General features: G+C 47.2%; 49 non-coding genes across 49 annotated transcripts; all 49 read left to right on the top strand.

Annotated features, from left to right (window-relative positions):
• The first annotated feature begins 84 nt into the window (after positions 1–84).
• Positions 85–203, top strand: LOC136212867 (5S ribosomal RNA). The gene has a single exon (XR_010680008.1). It is a non-coding gene; the product is annotated as a 5S ribosomal RNA (ribosomal RNA).
• A 259-nt stretch (positions 204–462) lies between these two features.
• On the top strand, positions 463–581 carry LOC136214684 (5S ribosomal RNA). The gene has a single exon (XR_010681761.1). It is a non-coding gene; the product is annotated as a 5S ribosomal RNA (ribosomal RNA).
• A 183-nt stretch (positions 582–764) lies between these two features.
• Positions 765–883, top strand: LOC136216293 (5S ribosomal RNA). The gene has a single exon (XR_010683286.1). It is a non-coding gene; the product is annotated as a 5S ribosomal RNA (ribosomal RNA).
• Positions 884–1,065: 182 nt separating this feature from the next.
• On the top strand, positions 1,066–1,184 carry LOC136216282 (5S ribosomal RNA). Its single transcript, XR_010683278.1, has one exon. It is a non-coding gene; the product is annotated as a 5S ribosomal RNA (ribosomal RNA).
• A 259-nt stretch (positions 1,185–1,443) lies between these two features.
• On the top strand, positions 1,444–1,562 carry LOC136214683 (5S ribosomal RNA). Its single transcript, XR_010681760.1, has one exon. It is a non-coding gene; the product is annotated as a 5S ribosomal RNA (ribosomal RNA).
• Positions 1,563–1,745: 183 nt separating this feature from the next.
• LOC136216270 (5S ribosomal RNA) lies at positions 1,746–1,864 on the top strand. Its single transcript, XR_010683264.1, has one exon. It is a non-coding gene; the product is annotated as a 5S ribosomal RNA (ribosomal RNA).
• A 182-nt stretch (positions 1,865–2,046) lies between these two features.
• LOC136212866 (5S ribosomal RNA) lies at positions 2,047–2,165 on the top strand. The gene has a single exon (XR_010680007.1). It is a non-coding gene; the product is annotated as a 5S ribosomal RNA (ribosomal RNA).
• A 259-nt stretch (positions 2,166–2,424) lies between these two features.
• Positions 2,425–2,543, top strand: LOC136214682 (5S ribosomal RNA). Its single transcript, XR_010681759.1, has one exon. It is a non-coding gene; the product is annotated as a 5S ribosomal RNA (ribosomal RNA).
• A 183-nt stretch (positions 2,544–2,726) lies between these two features.
• On the top strand, positions 2,727–2,845 carry LOC136212302 (5S ribosomal RNA). The gene has a single exon (XR_010679467.1). It is a non-coding gene; the product is annotated as a 5S ribosomal RNA (ribosomal RNA).
• A 182-nt stretch (positions 2,846–3,027) lies between these two features.
• LOC136216259 (5S ribosomal RNA) lies at positions 3,028–3,146 on the top strand. The gene has a single exon (XR_010683252.1). It is a non-coding gene; the product is annotated as a 5S ribosomal RNA (ribosomal RNA).
• Positions 3,147–3,405: 259 nt separating this feature from the next.
• Positions 3,406–3,524, top strand: LOC136214681 (5S ribosomal RNA). Its single transcript, XR_010681758.1, has one exon. It is a non-coding gene; the product is annotated as a 5S ribosomal RNA (ribosomal RNA).
• Positions 3,525–3,707: 183 nt separating this feature from the next.
• On the top strand, positions 3,708–3,826 carry LOC136216246 (5S ribosomal RNA). The gene has a single exon (XR_010683241.1). It is a non-coding gene; the product is annotated as a 5S ribosomal RNA (ribosomal RNA).
• A 182-nt stretch (positions 3,827–4,008) lies between these two features.
• Positions 4,009–4,127, top strand: LOC136212865 (5S ribosomal RNA). The gene has a single exon (XR_010680006.1). It is a non-coding gene; the product is annotated as a 5S ribosomal RNA (ribosomal RNA).
• A 259-nt stretch (positions 4,128–4,386) lies between these two features.
• On the top strand, positions 4,387–4,505 carry LOC136214680 (5S ribosomal RNA). The gene has a single exon (XR_010681757.1). It is a non-coding gene; the product is annotated as a 5S ribosomal RNA (ribosomal RNA).
• Positions 4,506–4,688: 183 nt separating this feature from the next.
• Positions 4,689–4,807, top strand: LOC136212301 (5S ribosomal RNA). The gene has a single exon (XR_010679466.1). It is a non-coding gene; the product is annotated as a 5S ribosomal RNA (ribosomal RNA).
• A 182-nt stretch (positions 4,808–4,989) lies between these two features.
• Positions 4,990–5,108, top strand: LOC136216235 (5S ribosomal RNA). Its single transcript, XR_010683229.1, has one exon. It is a non-coding gene; the product is annotated as a 5S ribosomal RNA (ribosomal RNA).
• A 259-nt stretch (positions 5,109–5,367) lies between these two features.
• LOC136214679 (5S ribosomal RNA) lies at positions 5,368–5,486 on the top strand. The gene has a single exon (XR_010681756.1). It is a non-coding gene; the product is annotated as a 5S ribosomal RNA (ribosomal RNA).
• Positions 5,487–5,669: 183 nt separating this feature from the next.
• LOC136216224 (5S ribosomal RNA) lies at positions 5,670–5,788 on the top strand. Its single transcript, XR_010683216.1, has one exon. It is a non-coding gene; the product is annotated as a 5S ribosomal RNA (ribosomal RNA).
• Positions 5,789–6,047: 259 nt separating this feature from the next.
• On the top strand, positions 6,048–6,166 carry LOC136216213 (5S ribosomal RNA). Its single transcript, XR_010683203.1, has one exon. It is a non-coding gene; the product is annotated as a 5S ribosomal RNA (ribosomal RNA).
• A 260-nt stretch (positions 6,167–6,426) lies between these two features.
• LOC136213258 (5S ribosomal RNA) lies at positions 6,427–6,545 on the top strand. Its single transcript, XR_010680380.1, has one exon. It is a non-coding gene; the product is annotated as a 5S ribosomal RNA (ribosomal RNA).
• Positions 6,546–6,728: 183 nt separating this feature from the next.
• Positions 6,729–6,847, top strand: LOC136215573 (5S ribosomal RNA). Its single transcript, XR_010682611.1, has one exon. It is a non-coding gene; the product is annotated as a 5S ribosomal RNA (ribosomal RNA).
• A 259-nt stretch (positions 6,848–7,106) lies between these two features.
• LOC136214325 (5S ribosomal RNA) lies at positions 7,107–7,225 on the top strand. The gene has a single exon (XR_010681416.1). It is a non-coding gene; the product is annotated as a 5S ribosomal RNA (ribosomal RNA).
• Positions 7,226–7,483: 258 nt separating this feature from the next.
• On the top strand, positions 7,484–7,602 carry LOC136212806 (5S ribosomal RNA). Its single transcript, XR_010679948.1, has one exon. It is a non-coding gene; the product is annotated as a 5S ribosomal RNA (ribosomal RNA).
• Positions 7,603–7,785: 183 nt separating this feature from the next.
• On the top strand, positions 7,786–7,904 carry LOC136214447 (5S ribosomal RNA). The gene has a single exon (XR_010681532.1). It is a non-coding gene; the product is annotated as a 5S ribosomal RNA (ribosomal RNA).
• A 183-nt stretch (positions 7,905–8,087) lies between these two features.
• On the top strand, positions 8,088–8,206 carry LOC136213125 (5S ribosomal RNA). The gene has a single exon (XR_010680253.1). It is a non-coding gene; the product is annotated as a 5S ribosomal RNA (ribosomal RNA).
• Positions 8,207–8,465: 259 nt separating this feature from the next.
• LOC136214382 (5S ribosomal RNA) lies at positions 8,466–8,584 on the top strand. Its single transcript, XR_010681470.1, has one exon. It is a non-coding gene; the product is annotated as a 5S ribosomal RNA (ribosomal RNA).
• Positions 8,585–8,842: 258 nt separating this feature from the next.
• Positions 8,843–8,961, top strand: LOC136211810 (5S ribosomal RNA). Its single transcript, XR_010678999.1, has one exon. It is a non-coding gene; the product is annotated as a 5S ribosomal RNA (ribosomal RNA).
• Positions 8,962–9,144: 183 nt separating this feature from the next.
• LOC136212491 (5S ribosomal RNA) lies at positions 9,145–9,263 on the top strand. The gene has a single exon (XR_010679644.1). It is a non-coding gene; the product is annotated as a 5S ribosomal RNA (ribosomal RNA).
• A 259-nt stretch (positions 9,264–9,522) lies between these two features.
• On the top strand, positions 9,523–9,641 carry LOC136212805 (5S ribosomal RNA). Its single transcript, XR_010679947.1, has one exon. It is a non-coding gene; the product is annotated as a 5S ribosomal RNA (ribosomal RNA).
• A 183-nt stretch (positions 9,642–9,824) lies between these two features.
• Positions 9,825–9,943, top strand: LOC136216201 (5S ribosomal RNA). The gene has a single exon (XR_010683191.1). It is a non-coding gene; the product is annotated as a 5S ribosomal RNA (ribosomal RNA).
• Positions 9,944–10,202: 259 nt separating this feature from the next.
• On the top strand, positions 10,203–10,321 carry LOC136213961 (5S ribosomal RNA). The gene has a single exon (XR_010681061.1). It is a non-coding gene; the product is annotated as a 5S ribosomal RNA (ribosomal RNA).
• A 258-nt stretch (positions 10,322–10,579) lies between these two features.
• Positions 10,580–10,698, top strand: LOC136214171 (5S ribosomal RNA). The gene has a single exon (XR_010681267.1). It is a non-coding gene; the product is annotated as a 5S ribosomal RNA (ribosomal RNA).
• Positions 10,699–10,881: 183 nt separating this feature from the next.
• Positions 10,882–11,000, top strand: LOC136216190 (5S ribosomal RNA). The gene has a single exon (XR_010683180.1). It is a non-coding gene; the product is annotated as a 5S ribosomal RNA (ribosomal RNA).
• Positions 11,001–11,259: 259 nt separating this feature from the next.
• LOC136216179 (5S ribosomal RNA) lies at positions 11,260–11,378 on the top strand. The gene has a single exon (XR_010683169.1). It is a non-coding gene; the product is annotated as a 5S ribosomal RNA (ribosomal RNA).
• A 258-nt stretch (positions 11,379–11,636) lies between these two features.
• Positions 11,637–11,755, top strand: LOC136212410 (5S ribosomal RNA). The gene has a single exon (XR_010679569.1). It is a non-coding gene; the product is annotated as a 5S ribosomal RNA (ribosomal RNA).
• A 258-nt stretch (positions 11,756–12,013) lies between these two features.
• On the top strand, positions 12,014–12,132 carry LOC136216168 (5S ribosomal RNA). The gene has a single exon (XR_010683158.1). It is a non-coding gene; the product is annotated as a 5S ribosomal RNA (ribosomal RNA).
• Positions 12,133–12,391: 259 nt separating this feature from the next.
• On the top strand, positions 12,392–12,510 carry LOC136216155 (5S ribosomal RNA). The gene has a single exon (XR_010683146.1). It is a non-coding gene; the product is annotated as a 5S ribosomal RNA (ribosomal RNA).
• Positions 12,511–12,770: 260 nt separating this feature from the next.
• LOC136212804 (5S ribosomal RNA) lies at positions 12,771–12,889 on the top strand. The gene has a single exon (XR_010679946.1). It is a non-coding gene; the product is annotated as a 5S ribosomal RNA (ribosomal RNA).
• Positions 12,890–13,072: 183 nt separating this feature from the next.
• Positions 13,073–13,191, top strand: LOC136213937 (5S ribosomal RNA). The gene has a single exon (XR_010681036.1). It is a non-coding gene; the product is annotated as a 5S ribosomal RNA (ribosomal RNA).
• Positions 13,192–13,450: 259 nt separating this feature from the next.
• Positions 13,451–13,569, top strand: LOC136213252 (5S ribosomal RNA). Its single transcript, XR_010680375.1, has one exon. It is a non-coding gene; the product is annotated as a 5S ribosomal RNA (ribosomal RNA).
• Positions 13,570–13,828: 259 nt separating this feature from the next.
• LOC136212802 (5S ribosomal RNA) lies at positions 13,829–13,947 on the top strand. Its single transcript, XR_010679944.1, has one exon. It is a non-coding gene; the product is annotated as a 5S ribosomal RNA (ribosomal RNA).
• A 183-nt stretch (positions 13,948–14,130) lies between these two features.
• LOC136215009 (5S ribosomal RNA) lies at positions 14,131–14,249 on the top strand. The gene has a single exon (XR_010682066.1). It is a non-coding gene; the product is annotated as a 5S ribosomal RNA (ribosomal RNA).
• A 259-nt stretch (positions 14,250–14,508) lies between these two features.
• Positions 14,509–14,627, top strand: LOC136213848 (5S ribosomal RNA). Its single transcript, XR_010680947.1, has one exon. It is a non-coding gene; the product is annotated as a 5S ribosomal RNA (ribosomal RNA).
• A 258-nt stretch (positions 14,628–14,885) lies between these two features.
• Positions 14,886–15,004, top strand: LOC136212434 (5S ribosomal RNA). Its single transcript, XR_010679592.1, has one exon. It is a non-coding gene; the product is annotated as a 5S ribosomal RNA (ribosomal RNA).
• A 182-nt stretch (positions 15,005–15,186) lies between these two features.
• Positions 15,187–15,305, top strand: LOC136216142 (5S ribosomal RNA). Its single transcript, XR_010683134.1, has one exon. It is a non-coding gene; the product is annotated as a 5S ribosomal RNA (ribosomal RNA).
• A 260-nt stretch (positions 15,306–15,565) lies between these two features.
• LOC136212801 (5S ribosomal RNA) lies at positions 15,566–15,684 on the top strand. The gene has a single exon (XR_010679943.1). It is a non-coding gene; the product is annotated as a 5S ribosomal RNA (ribosomal RNA).
• A 183-nt stretch (positions 15,685–15,867) lies between these two features.
• Positions 15,868–15,986, top strand: LOC136216130 (5S ribosomal RNA). Its single transcript, XR_010683122.1, has one exon. It is a non-coding gene; the product is annotated as a 5S ribosomal RNA (ribosomal RNA).
• A 259-nt stretch (positions 15,987–16,245) lies between these two features.
• LOC136216118 (5S ribosomal RNA) lies at positions 16,246–16,364 on the top strand. The gene has a single exon (XR_010683110.1). It is a non-coding gene; the product is annotated as a 5S ribosomal RNA (ribosomal RNA).
• A 259-nt stretch (positions 16,365–16,623) lies between these two features.
• On the top strand, positions 16,624–16,742 carry LOC136213936 (5S ribosomal RNA). The gene has a single exon (XR_010681035.1). It is a non-coding gene; the product is annotated as a 5S ribosomal RNA (ribosomal RNA).
• Positions 16,743–16,815: the final 73 nt, after the last annotated feature.

The raw sequence follows: 16,815 nt of genomic DNA, 5'->3' as shown, positions 1-16,815 counted from the left end.
CTTGTGCATGCACGTGAAGGATGACCATACGGGAGAAAGGGGCGCCCAGTATGGAATATATGCTTAGTTTTTGCATGGGATGACGGGTGCGATCATACCAGCACTAATGCACCGGATCCCATCAGAACTCCAAAGTTAAACGTGCTTGGGCGAGAGTAGTACTAAGATGGGTGACCTCTTGGGAAGTCCTCGTGTTGCACCCCTAAACTTTTTTGCAACGTGCATTTTTTAATTACTTAATTTTTTTTTCACCATGGCGTGCACGTTTTCGAGGCGGGCCCAAACTTTTTTGCAACGTGCATTTTTTAATTATTTAATTTTTTTTTTCACCATGGCGTGCACGTTTTCGAGGCGGGGGTCAGTGTTTGGGGTCCGGGGGCTTGTGCATGCACGTGAAGGATGAGCATACGGGAGAAAGGGGCGCCCAGTATGGAATATATGCTTAGTTTTTGCATGTGATGACGGTGCGATCATACCAGCACTAATGCACCGGATCCCATCAGAACTCCGAAGTTAAACGTGCTTGGGCGAGAGTAGTACTAAGATGGTTGACCTCTTGGGAAGTCCTCGTGTTGCACCCCCAAACTTTTTTGCAACGTGCATTTTTTAATTATTTAATTTTTTTTTTCACCATGGCGTGCATGTTTTCGAGGCGGGGGTCAGTGTTTGGGGTCCGGGGGCTTGTGCATGCACGTGAAGGATGAGCATACGGGAGAAAGGGGCGCCCAGTATGGAATATATGCTTAGTTTTTGCATGGGATGACGGGTGCGATCATACCAGCACTAATGCACCGGATCCCATCAGAACTCCGAAGTTAAACGTGCTTGGGCGAGAGTAGTACTAAGATGGGTGACCTCTTGGGAAGTCCTCGTGTTGCACCCCCAAACTTTTTTGCAACGTGCATTTTTTAATTATTTAATTTTTTTTTCACCATGGCGTGCACGTTTTCGAGGCGGGGGTCAGTGTTTGGGGTCCGGGGGCTTGTGCATGCACGTGAAGGATGACCATACGGGAGAAAGGGGCGCCCAGTATGGAATATATGCTTAGTTTTTGCATGGGATGACGGGTGCGATCATACCAGCACTAATGCACCGGATCCCATCAGAACTCCGAAGTTAAACGTGCTTGGGCGAGAGTAGTACTAAGATGGGTGACCTCTTGGGAAGTCCTCGTGTTGCACCCCTAAACTTTTTTGCAACGTGCATTTTTTAATTACTTAATTTTTTTTTCACCATGGCGTGCACGTTTTCGAGGCGGGCCCAAACTTTTTTGCAACGTGCATTTTTTAATTATTTAATTTTTTTTTTCACCATGGCGTGCACGTTTTCGAGGCGGGGGTCAGTGTTTGGGGTCCGGGGGCTTGTGCATGCACGTGAAGGATGAGCATACGGGAGAAAGGGGCGCCCAGTATGGAATATATGCTTAGTTTTTGCATGTGATGACGGTGCGATCATACCAGCACTAATGCACCGGATCCCATCAGAACTCCGAAGTTAAACGTGCTTGGGCGAGAGTAGTACTAAGATGGTTGACCTCTTGGGAAGTCCTCGTGTTGCACCCCCAAACTTTTTTGCAACGTGCATTTTTTAATTATTTAATTTTTTTTTTCACCATGGCGTGCATGTTTTCGAGGCGGGGGTCAGTGTTTGGGGTCCGGGGGCTTGTGCATGCACGTGAAGGATGAGCATACGGGAGAAAGGGGCGCCCAGTATGGAATATATGCTTAGTTTTTGCATGGGATGACGGGTGCGATCATACCAGCACTAATGCACCGGATCCCATCAGAACTCCGAAGTTAAACGTGCTTGGGCGAGAGTAGTACTAAGATGGGTGACCTCTTGGGAAGTCCTCGTGTTGCACCCCCAAACTTTTTTGCAACGTGCATTTTTTAATTATTTAATTTTTTTTTCACCATGGCGTGCACGTTTTCGAGGCGGGGGTCAGTGTTTGGGGTCCGGGGGCTTGTGCATGCACGTGAAGGATGACCATACGGGAGAAAGGGGCGCCCAGTATGGAATATATGCTTAGTTTTTGCATGGGATGACGGGTGCGATCATACCAGCACTAATGCACCGGATCCCATCAGAACTCCAAAGTTAAACGTGCTTGGGCGAGAGTAGTACTAAGATGGGTGACCTCTTGGGAAGTCCTCGTGTTGCACCCCTAAACTTTTTTGCAACGTGCATTTTTTAATTACTTAATTTTTTTTTCACCATGGCGTGCACGTTTTCGAGGCGGGCCCAAACTTTTTTGCAACGTGCATTTTTTAATTATTTAATTTTTTTTTTCACCATGGCGTGCACGTTTTCGAGGCGGGGGTCAGTGTTTGGGGTCCGGGGGCTTGTGCATGCACGTGAAGGATGAGCATACGGGAGAAAGGGGCGCCCAGTATGGAATATATGCTTAGTTTTTGCATGTGATGACGGTGCGATCATACCAGCACTAATGCACCGGATCCCATCAGAACTCCGAAGTTAAACGTGCTTGGGCGAGAGTAGTACTAAGATGGTTGACCTCTTGGGAAGTCCTCGTGTTGCACCCCCAAACTTTTTTGCAACGTGCATTTTTTAATTATTTAATTTTTTTTTTCACCATGGCGTGCATGTTTTCGAGGCGGGGGTCAGTGTTTGGGGTCCGGGGGCTTGTGCATGCACGTGAAGGATGAGCATACGGGAGAAAGGGGCGCCCAGTATGGAATATATGCTTAGTTTTTGCATGGGATGACGGGTGCGATCATACCAGCACTAATGCACCGGATCCCATCAGAACTCCGAAGTAAAACGTGCTTGGGCGAGAGTAGTACTAAGATGGGTGACCTCTTGGGAAGTCCTCGTGTTGCACCCCCAAACTTTTTTGCAACGTGCATTTTTTAATTATTTAATTTTTTTTTCACCATGGCGTGCACGTTTTCGAGGCGGGGGTCAGTGTTTGGGGTCCGGGGGCTTGTGCATGCACGTGAAGGATGACCATACGGGAGAAAGGGGCGCCCAGTATGGAATATATGCTTAGTTTTTGCATGGGATGACGGGTGCGATCATACCAGCACTAATGCACCGGATCCCATCAGAACTCCGAAGTTAAACGTGCTTGGGCGAGAGTAGTACTAAGATGGGTGACCTCTTGGGAAGTCCTCGTGTTGCACCCCTAAACTTTTTTGCAACGTGCATTTTTTAATTACTTAATTTTTTTTTCACCATGGCGTGCACGTTTTCGAGGCGGGCCCAAACTTTTTTGCAACGTGCATTTTTTAATTATTTAATTTTTTTTTTCACCATGGCGTGCACGTTTTCGAGGCGGGGGTCAGTGTTTGGGGTCCGGGGGCTTGTGCATGCACGTGAAGGATGAGCATACGGGAGAAAGGGGCGCCCAGTATGGAATATATGCTTAGTTTTTGCATGTGATGACGGTGCGATCATACCAGCACTAATGCACCGGATCCCATCAGAACTCCGAAGTTAAACGTGCTTGGGCGAGAGTAGTACTAAGATGGTTGACCTCTTGGGAAGTCCTCGTGTTGCACCCCCAAACTTTTTTGCAACGTGCATTTTTTAATTATTTAATTTTTTTTTTCACCATGGCGTGCATGTTTTCGAGGCGGGGGTCAGTGTTTGGGGTCCGGGGGCTTGTGCATGCACGTGAAGGATGAGCATACGGGAGAAAGGGGCGCCCAGTATGGAATATATGCTTAGTTTTTGCATGGGATGACGGGTGCGATCATACCAGCACTAATGCACCGGATCCCATCAGAACTCCGAAGTTAAACGTGCTTGGGCGAGAGTAGTACTAAGATGGGTGACCTCTTGGGAAGTCCTCGTGTTGCACCCCCAAACTTTTTTGCAACGTGCATTTTTTAATTATTTAATTTTTTTTTCACCATGGCGTGCACGTTTTCGAGGCGGGGGTCAGTGTTTGGGGTCCGGGGGCTTGTGCATGCACGTGAAGGATGACCATACGGGAGAAAGGGGCGCCCAGTATGGAATATATGCTTAGTTTTTGCATGGGATGACGGGTGCGATCATACCAGCACTAATGCACCGGATCCCATCAGAACTCCAAAGTTAAACGTGCTTGGGCGAGAGTAGTACTAAGATGGGTGACCTCTTGGGAAGTCCTCGTGTTGCACCCCTAAACTTTTTTGCAACGTGCATTTTTTAATTACTTAATTTTTTTTTCACCATGGCGTGCACGTTTTCGAGGCGGGCCCAAACTTTTTTGCAACGTGCATTTTTTAATTATTTAATTTTTTTTTTCACCATGGCGTGCACGTTTTCGAGGCGGGGGTCAGTGTTTGGGGTCCGGGGGCTTGTGCATGCACGTGAAGGATGAGCATACGGGAGAAAGGGGCGCCCAGTATGGAATATATGCTTAGTTTTTGCATGTGATGACGGTGCGATCATACCAGCACTAATGCACCGGATCCCATCAGAACTCCGAAGTTAAACGTGCTTGGGCGAGAGTAGTACTAAGATGGTTGACCTCTTGGGAAGTCCTCGTGTTGCACCCCCAAACTTTTTTGCAACGTGCATTTTTTAATTATTTAATTTTTTTTTTCACCATGGCGTGCATGTTTTCGAGGCGGGGGTCAGTGTTTGGGGTCCGGGGGCTTGTGCATGCACGTGAAGGATGAGCATACGGGAGAAAGGGGCGCCCAGTATGGAATATATGCTTAGTTTTTGCATGGGATGACGGGTGCGATCATACCAGCACTAATGCACCGGATCCCATCAGAACTCCGAAGTAAAACGTGCTTGGGCGAGAGTAGTACTAAGATGGGTGACCTCTTGGGAAGTCCTCGTGTTGCACCCCCAAACTTTTTTGCAACGTGCATTTTTTAATTATTTAATTTTTTTTTCACCATGGCGTGCACGTTTTCGAGGCGGGGGTCAGTGTTTGGGGTCCGGGGGCTTGTGCATGCACGTGAAGGATGACCATACGGGAGAAAGGGGCGCCCAGTATGGAATATATGCTTAGTTTTTGCATGGGATGACGGGTGCGATCATACCAGCACTAATGCACCGGATCCCATCAGAACTCCGAAGTTAAACGTGCTTGGGCGAGAGTAGTACTAAGATGGGTGACCTCTTGGGAAGTCCTCGTGTTGCACCCCTAAACTTTTTTGCAACGTGCATTTTTTAATTACTTAATTTTTTTTTCACCATGGCGTGCACGTTTTCGAGGCGGGCCCAAACTTTTTTGCAACGTGCATTTTTTAATTATTTAATTTTTTTTTTCACCATGGCGTGCACGTTTTCGAGGCGGGGGTCAGTGTTTGGGGTCCGGGGGCTTGTGCATGCACGTGAAGGATGAGCATACGGGAGAAAGGGGCGCCCAGTATGGAATATATGCTTAGTTTTTGCATGTGATGACGGTGCGATCATACCAGCACTAATGCACCGGATCCCATCAGAACTCCGAAGTTAAACGTGCTTGGGCGAGAGTAGTACTAAGATGGTTGACCTCTTGGGAAGTCCTCGTGTTGCACCCCCAAACTTTTTTGCAACGTGCATTTTTTAATTATTTAATTTTTTTTTTCACCATGGCGTGCATGTTTTCGAGGCGGGGGTCAGTGTTTGGGGTCCGGGGGCTTGTGCATGCACGTGAAGGATGAGCATACGGGAGAAAGGGGCGCCCAGTATGGAATATATGCTTAGTTTTTGCATGGGATGACGGGTGCGATCATACCAGCACTAATGCACCGGATCCCATCAGAACTCCGAAGTTAAACGTGCTTGGGCGAGAGTAGTACTAAGATGGGTGACCTCTTGGGAAGTCCTCGTGTTGCACCCCCAAACTTTTTTGCAACGTGCATTTTTTAATTATTTAATTTTTTTTTCACCATGGCGTGCACGTTTTCGAGGCGGGCCCAAACTTTTTTGCAACGTGCATTTTTTAATTATTTAATTTTTTTTTCACCATGGCGTGCACGTTTTCGAGGCGGGGGTCAGTGTTTGGGGTCCGGGGGCTTGTGCATGCACGTGAAGGATGAGCATACGGGAGAAAGGGGCGCCCAGTATGGAATATATGCTTAGTTTTTGCATGGGATGACGGGTGCGATCATACCAGCACTAATGCACCGGATCCCATCAGAACTCCGAAGTTAAACGTGCTTGGGCGAGAGTAGTACTAAGATGGGTGACCTCTTGGGAAGTCCTCGTGTTGCACCCCTAAACTTTTTTGCAACGTGCATTTTTTAATTATTTAATTTTTTTTTCACCATGGCGTGCACGTTTTCGAGGCGGGCCCAAACTTTTTTGCAACGTGCATTTTTTAATTATTTAATTTTTTTTTTCACCATGGCGTGCACGTTTTTGAGGCGGGGGTCAGTGTTTGGGGTCCGGGGGCTTGTGCATGCACGTGAAGGATGAGCATACGGGAGAAAGGGGCGCCCAGTATGGAATATATGCTTAGTTTTTGCATGTGATGACGGGTGCAATCATACCAGCACTAATGCACCGGATCCCATCAGAACTCCGAAGTTAAACGTGCTTGGGCGAGAGTAGTACTAAGATGGTTGACCTCTTGGGAAGTCCTCGTGTTGCACCCCCAAACTTTTTTGCAACGTGCATTTTTTAATTATTTAATTTTTTTTTTCACCATGGCGTGCATGTTTTCGAGGCGGGGGTCAGTGTTTGGGGTCCGGGGGCTTGTGCATGCACGTGAAGGATGAGCATACGGGAGAAAGGGGCGCCCAGTATGGAATATATGCTTAGTTTTTGCATGGGATGACGGGTGCGATCATACCAGCACTAATGCACCGGATCCCATCAGAATCCCGAAGTTAAACGTGCTTGGGCGAGAGTAGTACTAAGATGGGTGACCTCTTGGAAAGTCCTCGTGTTGCACCCCCAAACTTTTTTGCAACGTGCATTTTTTAATTATTTAATTTTTTTTTCACCATGGCGTGCACGTTTTCGAGGCGGGCCCAAACTTTTTTGCAACGTGCATTTTTTAATTATTTAATTTTTTTTTCACCATGGCGTGCACGTTTTCGAGGCGGGGGTCAGTGTTTGGGGTCCGGGGGCTTGTGCATGCACGTGAAGGATGAGCATACGGGAGAAAGGGGCGCCCAGTATGGAATATATGCTTAGTTTTTGCATGGGATGACGGGTGCGATCATACCAGCACTAATGCACCGGATCCCATCAGAACTCCGAAGTTAAACGTGCTTGGGCGAGAGTAGTACTAAGATGGGTGACCTCTTGGGAAGTCCTCTTGTTGCACCCCTAAACTTTTTTGCAACGTGCATTTTTTAATTATTTAATTTTTTTTTCACCATGGCGTGCACGTTTTCGAGGCGGGCCCAAACTTTTTTGCAACGTGCATTTTTTAATTATTTAATTTTTTTTCACCATGGCGTGCACGTTTTCGAGGCGGGGGTCAGTGTTTGGGGTCCGGGGGCTTGTGCATGCACGTGAAGGATGAGCATACGGGAGAAAGGGGCGCCCAGTATGGAATATATGCTTAGTTTTTGCATGGGATGACGGGTGCGATCATACCAGCACTAATGCACCGGATCCCATCAGAACTCCGAAGTTAAACGTGCTTGGGCGAGAGTAGTACTAAGATGGTTGACCTCTTGGGAAGTCCTCGTGTTGCACCCCCAAACTTTTTTGCAACGTGCATTTTTTAATTATTTAATTTTTTTTTTCACCATGGCGTGCATGTTTTCGAGGCGGGGGTCAGTGTTTGGGGTCCGGGGGCTTGTGCATGCACGTGAAGGATGAGCATACGGGAGAAAGGGGCGCCCAGTATGGAATATATGCTTAGTTTTTGCATGGGATGACGGGTGCGATCATACCAGCACTAATGCACCAGATCCCATCAGAACTCCGAAGTTAAACGTGCTTGGGCGAGAGTAGTACTAAGATGGGTGACCTCTTCGGAAGTCCTCGTGTTGCACCCCCAAACTTTTTTGCAGCGTGCATTTTTTAATTATTTAATTTTTTTTTTCACCATGGCGTGCATGTTTTCGAGGCGGGGGTCAGTGTTTGGGGTCCGGGGGCTTGTGCATGCACGTGAAGGATGAGCATACGGGAGAAAGGGGCGCCCAGTATGGAATATATGCTTAGTTTTTGCATGGGATGACGGGTGCGATCATACCAGCACTAATGCACCGGATCCCATCAGAACTCCGAAGTTAAACGTGCTTGGGCGAGAGTAGTACTAAGATGGGTGACCTCTTCGGAAGTCCTCGTGTTGCACCCCCAAACTTTTTTGCAACGTGCATTTTTTAATTATTTAAATTTTTTTTCACCATGGCGTGCACGTTTTCGAGGCGGGCCCAAACTTTTTTGCAACGTGCATTTTTTAATTATTTAATTTTTTTTTCACCATGGCGTGCACGTTTTCGAGGCAGGGGTCAGTGTTTGGGGTCCGGGGGCTTGTGCATGCACGTGAAGGATGAGCATACGGGAGAAAGGGGCGCCCAGTATGGAATATATGCTTAGTTTTTGCATGGGATGACGGGTGCGATCATACCAGCACTAATGCACCGGATTCCATCAGAACTCCGAAGTTAAACGTGCTTGGGCGAGAGTAGTACTAAGATGGGTGACCTCTTGGGAAGTCCTCGTGTTGTACCCCTAAACTTTTTTATAACGTGCATTTTTTAATTATTTAATTTTTTTTTCACCATGGCGTGCACGTTTTCGAGGCGGGCCCAAACTTTTTTCCAACGTGCATTTTTTAATTATTTAATTTTTTTTCACCATGGCGTGCACGTTTTCGAGGCGGGGGTCAGTGTTTGGGGTCCGGGGGCTTGTGCATGCACGTGAAGGATGAGCATACGGGAGAAAGGGGCGCCCAGTATGGAATATATGCTTAGTTTTTGCATGTGATGACGGGTGCGATCATACCAGCACTAATGCACCGGATCCCATCAGAACTCCGAAGTTAAACGTGCTTGGGCGAGAGTAGTACTAAGATGGGTGACCTCTTGGGAAGTTCTCGTGTTGCACCCCCAAACTTTTTTGCAACGTGCATTTTTTAATTATTTAATTTTTTTTTTCACCATGGCGTGCATGTTTTCGAGGCGGGGGTCAGTGTTTGGGGTCCGGGGGCTTGTGCATGCACGTGAAGGATGAGCATACGGGAGAAAGGGGCGCCCAGTATGGAATATATGCTTAGTTTTTGCATGGGATGACGGATGCGATCATACCAGCACTAATGCACCGGATCCCATCAGAACTCCGAAGTTAAACGTGCTTGGGCGAGAGTAGTACTAAGATGGGTGACCTCTTGGGAAGTCCTCGTGTTGCACCCCCAAACTTTTTTGCAACGTGCATTTTTTAATTATTTAATTTTTTTTTCACCATGGCGTGCACGTTTTCGAGGCGGGCCCAAACTTTTTTGCAACGTGCATTTTTTAATTATTTAATTTTTTTTTCACCATGGCGTGCACGTTTTCGAGGCGGGGGTCAGTGTTTGGGGTCCGGGGGCTTGTGCATGCACGTGAAGGATGAGCATACGGGAGAAAGGGGCGCCCAGTATGGAATATATGCTTAGTTTTTGCATGGGATGACGGGTGCGATCATACCAGCACTAATGCACCGGATCCCATCAGAACTCCGAAGTTAAACGTGCTTGGGCGAGAGTAGTACTAAGATGGTTGACCTCTTGGGAAGTCCTCGTGTTGCACCCCCAAACTTTTTTGCAACGTGCATTTTTTAATTATTTAATTTTTTTTTTCACCATGGCGTGCATGTTTTCGAGGCGGGGGTCAGTGTTTGGGGTCCGGGGGCTTGTGCATGCACGTGAAGGATGAGCATACGGGAGAAAGGGGCGCCCAGTATGGAATATATGCTTTGTTTTTGCATGGGATGACGGGTGCGATCATACCAGCACTAATGCACCGGATCCCATCAGAACTCCGAAGTTAAACGTGCTTGGGCGAGAGTAGTACTAAGATGGGTGACCTCTTGGGAAGTCCTCGTGTTGCACCCCCAAACTTTTTTGCAACGTGCATTTTTTAATTATTTAATTTTTTTTTCACCATGGCGTGCACGTTTTCGAGGCGGGCCCAAACTTTTTTGCAACGTGCATTTTTTAATTATTTAATTTTTTTTTCACCATGGCGTGCACGTTTTCGAGGCGGGGGTCAGTGTTTGGGGTCCGGGGGCTTGTGCATGCACGTGAAGGATGAGCATACGGGAGAAAGGGGCGCCCAGTATGGAATATATGCTTAGTTTTTGCATGGGATGACGGGTGCGATCATACCAGCACTAATGCACCGGATCCCATCAGAACTCCGAAGTTATACGTGCTTGGGCGAGAGTAGTACTAAGATGGGTGACCTCTTGGGAAGTCCTCGTGTTGCACCCCTAAACTTTTTTATAACGTGCATTTTTTAATTATTTAATTTTTTTTTCACCATGGCGTGCACGTTTTCGAGGCGGGCCCAAACTTTTTTGCAACGTGCATTTTTTAATTATTTAATTTTTTTTCACCATGGCGTGCACGTTTTCGAGGCGGGGGTCAGTGTTTGGGGTCCGGGGGCTTGTGCATGCACGTGAAGGATGAGCATACGGGAGAAAGGGGCGCCCAATATGGAATATATGCTTAGTTTTTGCATGTGATGACGGGTGCGATCATACCAGCACTAATGCACCGGATCCCATCAGAACTCCGAAGTTAAACGTGCGTGGGCGAGAGTAGTACTAAGATGGTTGACCTCTTGGGAAGTCCTCGTGTTGCACCCCCAAACTTTTTTGCAACGTGCATTTTTTAATTATTTAATTTTTTTTTTCACCATGGCGTGCATGTTTTCGAGGCGGGGGTCAGTGTTTGGGGTCCGGGGGCTTGTGCATGCACGTGAAGGATGAGCATACGGGAGAAAGGGGCGCCCAGTATGGAATATATGCTTAGTTTTTGCATGGGATGACGGGTGCGATCATACCAGCACTAATGCACCGGATCCCATCAGAACTCCGAAGTTAAACGTGCTTGGGCGAGAGTAGTACTAAGATGGGTGACCTCTTGGGAAGTCCTCGTGTTGCACCCCCAAACTTTTTTGCAACGTGCATTTTTTAATTATTTAATTTTTTTTTCACCATGGCGTGCACGTTTTCGAGGCGGGCCCAAACTTTTTTGCAACGTGCATTTTTTAATTATTTAATTTTTTTTTCACCATGGCGTGCACGTTTTCGAGGCGGGGGTCAGTGTTTGGGGTCCGGGGGCTTGTGCATGCACGTGAAGGATGAGCATACGGGAGAAAGGGGCGCCCAGTATGGAATATATGCTTAGTTTTTGCATGGGATGACGGGTGCGATCATACCAGCACTAATGCACCGGATCCCATCAGAACTCCGAAGTTAAACGTGCTTGGGCGAGAGTAGTACTAAGATGGGTGACCTCTTGGGAAGTCCTCGTGTTGCACCCCTAAACTTTTTTGCAACGTGCATTTTTTAATTATTTAATTTTTTTTTCACCATGGCGTGCACGTTTTCGAGGCGGGCCCAAACTTTTTTGCAACGTGCATTTTTTAATTATTTAATTTTTTTTCACCATGGCGTGCACGTTTTCGAGGCGGGGGTCAGTGTTTGGGGTCCGGGGGCTTGTGCATGCACGTGAAGGATGAGCATACGGGAGAAAGGGGCGCCCAGTATGGAATATATGCTTAGTTTTTGCATGGGATGACAGGTGCGATCATACCAGCACTAATGCACCGGATCCCATCAGAACTCCGAAGTTAAACGTGCTTGGGCGAGAGTAGTACTAAGATGGGTGACCTCTTGGGAAGTCCTCGTGTTGCACCCCTAAACTTTTTTATAACGTGCATTTTTTAATTATTTAATTTTTTTTTCACCATGGCGTGCACGTTTTCGAGGCGGGCCCAAACTTTTTTGCAACGTGCATTTTTTAATTATTTAATTTTTTTTCACCATGGCGTGCACGTTTTCGAGGCGGGGGTCAGTGTTTGGGGTCCGGGGGCTTGTGCATGCACATGAAGGATGAGCATACGGGAGAAAGGGGCGCCCAGTATGGAATATATGCTTAGTTTTTGCATGGGATGACGGGTGCGATCATACCAGCACTAATGCACCGGATCCCATCAGAACTCCGAAGTTAAACGTGCTTGGGCGAGAGTAGTACTAAGATGGGTGACCTCTTGGGAAGTCCTCGTGTTGCACCCCCAAACTTTTTTGCAACGTGCATTTTTTAATTATTTAATTTTTTTTTCACCATGGCGTGCACGTTTTCGAGGCGGGCCCAAACTTTTTTGCAACACGCATTTTTTAATTATTTAATTTTTTTTTCACCATGGCGTGCACGTTTTCGAGGCGGGGGTCAGTGTTTGGGGTCCGGGGGCTTGTGCATGCACGTGAAGGATGAGCATACGGGAGAAAGGGGCGCCCAGTATGGAATATATGCTTAGTTTTTGCATGGGATGACGGGTGCGATCATACCAGCACTAATGCACCGGATCCCATCAGAACTCCGAAGTTAAACGTGCTTGGGCGAGAGTAGTACTAAGATGGGTGACCTCTTGGGAAGTCCTCGTGTTGCACCCCTAAACTTTTTTGCAACGTGCATTTTTTAATTATTTAATTTTTTTTTCACCATGGCGTGCACGTTTTCGAGGCGGGCCCAAACTTTTTTGCAACGTGCATTTTTTAATTATTTAATTTTTTTTTTCACCATGGCGTGCACGTTTTCGAGGCGGGGGTCAGTGTTTGGGGTCCGGGGGCTTGTGCATGCACGTGAAGGATGAGCATACGGGAGAAAGGGGCGCCCAGTATGGAATATATGCTTAGTTTTTGCATGTGATGACGGGTGCGATCATACCAGCACTAATGCACCGGATCCCATCAGAACTCCGAAGTTAAACGTGCTTGGGCGAGAGTAGTACTAAGATGGTTGACCTCTTGGGAAGTCCTCGTGTTGCACCCCCAAACTTTTTTGCAACGTGCATTTTTTAATTATTTAATTTTTTTTTTCACCATGGCGTGCATGTTTTCGAGGCGGGGGTCAGTGTTTGGGGTCCGGGGGCTTGTGCATGCACGTGAAGGATGAGCATACGGGAGAAAGGGGCGCCCAGTATGGAATATATGCTTAGTTTTTGCATGGGATGACGTGTGCGATCATATCAGCACTAATGCACCGGATCCCATCAGAACTCCGAAGTTAAACGTGCTTGGGCGAGAGTAGTACTAAGATGGGTGACCTCTTGGGAAGTCCTCGTGTTGCACCCCCAAACTTTTTTGCAACGTGCATTTTTTAATTATTTAATTTTTTTTTCACCATGGCGTGCACGTTTTCGAGGCGGGCCCAAACTTTTTTGCAACGTGCATTTTTTAATTATTTAATTTTTTTTTCACCATGGCGTGCACGTTTTCGAGGCGGGGGTCAGTGTTTGGGGTCCGGGGGCTTGTGCATGCACGTGAAGGATGAGCATACGGGAGAAATGGGCGCCCAGTATGGAATATATGCTTAGTTTTTGCATGGGATGACGGGTGCGATCATACCAGCACTAATGCATCGGATCCCATCAGAACTCCGAAGTTAAACGTGCTTGGGCGAGAGTAGTACTAAGATGGGTGACCTCTTGGGAAGTCCTCGTGTTGCACCCCTAAACTTTTTTGCAACGTGCATTTTTTAATTATTTAATTTTTTTTACACCATGGCGTGCACGTTTTCGAGGCGGGCCCAAACTTTTTTGCAACGTGCATTTTTTAATTATTTAATTTTTTTTTCACCATGGCGTGCACGTTTTCGAGGCGGGGGTCAGTGTTTGGGGTCCGGGGGCTTGTGCATGCACGTGAAGGATGAGCATACGGGAGAAAGGGGCGCCCAGTATGGAATATATGCTTAGTTTTTGCATGTGATGACGGGTGCGATCATACCAGCACTAATGCACCGGATCCCATCAGAACTCCGAAGTTAAACGTGCTTGGGCGAGAGTAGTACTAAGATGGTTGACCTCTTGGGAAGTCCTCGTGTTGCACCCCCAAACTTTTTTGCAACGTGCATTTTTTAATTATTTAATTTTTTTTTTCACCATGGCGTGCATGTTTTCGAGGCGGGGGTCAGTGTTTGGGGTCCGGGGGCTTGTGCATGCACGTGAAGGATGAGCATACGGGAGAAAGGGGCGCCCAGTATGGAATATATGCTTAGTTTTTGCATGGGATGACGGGTGCGATCATACCAGCACTAATGCACCGGATCCCATCAGAACCCCGAAGTTAAACGTGCTTGGGCGAGAGTAGTACTAAGATGGGTGACCTCTTCGGAAGTCCTCGTGTTGCACCCCCAAACTTTTTTGCAACGTGCATTTTTTAATTATTTAATTTTTTTTTCACCATGGCGTGCACGTTTTCGAGGCGGGCCCAAACTTTTTTGCAACGTGCATTTTTTAATTATTTAATTTTTTTTTCACCATGGCGTGCACGTTTTCGAGGCGGGGGTCAGTGTTTGGGGTCCGGGGGCTTGTGCATGCACGTGAAGGATGAGCATACGGGAGAAAGGGGCGCCCAGTATGGAATATATGCTTAGTTTTTGCATGGGATGACGAGTGCGATCATACCAGCACTAATGCACCGGATCCCATCAGAACTCCGAAGTGAAACGTGCTTGGGCGAGAGTAGTACTAAGATGGGTGACCTCTTGGGAAGTCCTCGTGTTGCACCCCTAAACTTTTTTATTACGTGCATTTTTTAATTATTTAATTTTTTTTTCACCATGGCGTGCACGTTTTCGAGGCGGGCCCAAACTTTTTTGCAACGTGCATTTTTTAATTATTTAATTTTTTTTCACCATGGCGTGCACGTTTTCGAGGCGGGGGTCAGTGTTTGGGGTCCGGGGGCTTGTGCATGCACGTGAAGGATGAGCATACGGGAGAAAGGGGCGCCCAGTATGGAATATATGCTTAGTTTTTGCATGTGATGACGGGTGCGATCATACCAGCACTAATGCACCGGATCCCATCAGAACTCCGAAGTTAAACGTGTTTGGGCGAGAGTAGTACTAAGATGGGTGACCTCTTGGGAAGTCCTCGTGTTGCACCCCCAAACTTTTTTGCAACGTGCATTTTTTAATTATTTAATTTTTTTTTCACCATGGCGTGCACGTTTTCGAGGCGGGGGTCAGTGTTTGGGGTCCGGGGGCTTGTGCATGCACGTGAAGGATGAGCATACGGGAGAAAGGGGCGCCCAGTATGGAATATATGCTTAGTTTTTGCATGGGATGACGGGTGCGATCATACCAGCACTAATGCACCGGATCCCATCAGAACTCCGAAGTTAAACGTGCTTGGGCGAGAGTAGTACTAAGATGGGTGACCTCTTGGGAAGTCCTCGTGTTGCACCCCTAAACTTTTTTGCAACGTGCATTTTTTAATTATTTAATTTTTTTTTCACCATGGCGTGCACGTTTTCGAGGCGGGCCCAAACTTTTTTGCAACGTGCATTTTTTAATTATTTAATTTTTTTTTTCACCATGGCGTGCACGTTTTCGAGGCGGGGGTCAGTGTTTGGGGTCCGGGGGCTTGTGCATGCACGTGAAGGATGAGCATACGGGAGAAAGGGGCGCCCAGTATGGAATATATGCTTAGTTTTTGCATGTGATGACGGGTGCGATCATACCAGCACTAATGCACCGGATCCCATCAGAACTCCGAAGTTAAACGTGCTTGGGCGAGAGTAGTACTAAGATGGTTGACCTCTTGGGAAGTCCTCGTGTTGCACCCCCAAACTTTTTTGCAACGTGCATTTTTTAATTATTTAATTTTTTTTTTCACCATGGCGTGCATGTTTTCGAGGCGGGGGTCAGTGTTTGGGGTCCGGGGGCTTGTGCATGCACGTGAAGGATGAGCATACGGGAGAAAGGGGCGCCCAGTATGGAATATATGCTTAGTTTTTGCATGGGATGACGGGTGCGATCATACCAGCACTAATGCACCGGATCCCATCAGAACTCCGAAGTTAAACGTGCTTGGGCGAGAGTAGTACTAAGATGGGTGACCTCTTGGGAAGTCCTCGTGTTGCACCCCCAAACTTTTTTGCAACGTGCATTTTTTAATTATTTAATTTTTTTTTCACCATGGCGTGCACGTTTTCGAGGCGGGCCCAAACTTTTTTGCAACGTGCATTTTTTAATTATTTAATTTTTTTTTCACCATGGCATGCACGTTTTCGAGGCGGGGGTCAGTGTTTGGGGTCCGGGGGCTTGTGCATGCACGTGAAGGATGAGCATACGGGAGAAAGGGGCGCCCAGTATGGAATATATGCTTAGTTTTTGCATGGGATGACGGGTGCGATCATACCAGCACTAATGCACCGGATCCCATCAGAACTCCGAAGTTAAACGTGCTTGGGCGAGAGTAGTACTAAGATGGGTGACCTCTTGGGAAGTCCTCGTGTTGCACCCCTAAACTTTTTTGCAACGTGCATTTTTTAATTATTTAATTTTTTTTTCACCATGGCGTGCACGTTTTCGAGGCGGGCCCAAACTTTTTTGCAACGTGCATTTTTTAATTATTTAATTTTTTTTTCACCGTGGCGTGCACGTTTTCGAGGCAGGGGTCAGTGTTTGGGGTCCGGGGGCTTGTGCATGCACGTGAAGGATGAGCATACGGGAGAAAGGGGCGCCCAGTATGGAATATATGCTTAGTTTTTGCATGGGATGACGGGTGCGATCATACCAGCACTAATGCACCGGATCCCATCAGAACTCCGAAGTTAAACGTGCTCGGGCGAAAGTAGTACTAAGATGGGTGACCTCTTGGGAAGTCCTCGTGTTGCACCCCTAAACTTTTTTATAACGTGCATTTTTTAATTATTTAATTTTTTTTTCACCATGGCGTGCACGTTTTCGAGGCG

This window comes from Euphorbia lathyris, chromosome 1, assembly GCF_963576675.1.
Source record: "Euphorbia lathyris chromosome 1, ddEupLath1.1, whole genome shotgun sequence".
NCBI classification, from domain to species: domain Eukaryota; kingdom Viridiplantae; phylum Streptophyta; class Magnoliopsida; order Malpighiales; family Euphorbiaceae; genus Euphorbia; species Euphorbia lathyris.
Note: the sequence above shows the minus strand (reverse complement) of the source record. Positions and strands in the feature narration are given on the sequence as shown.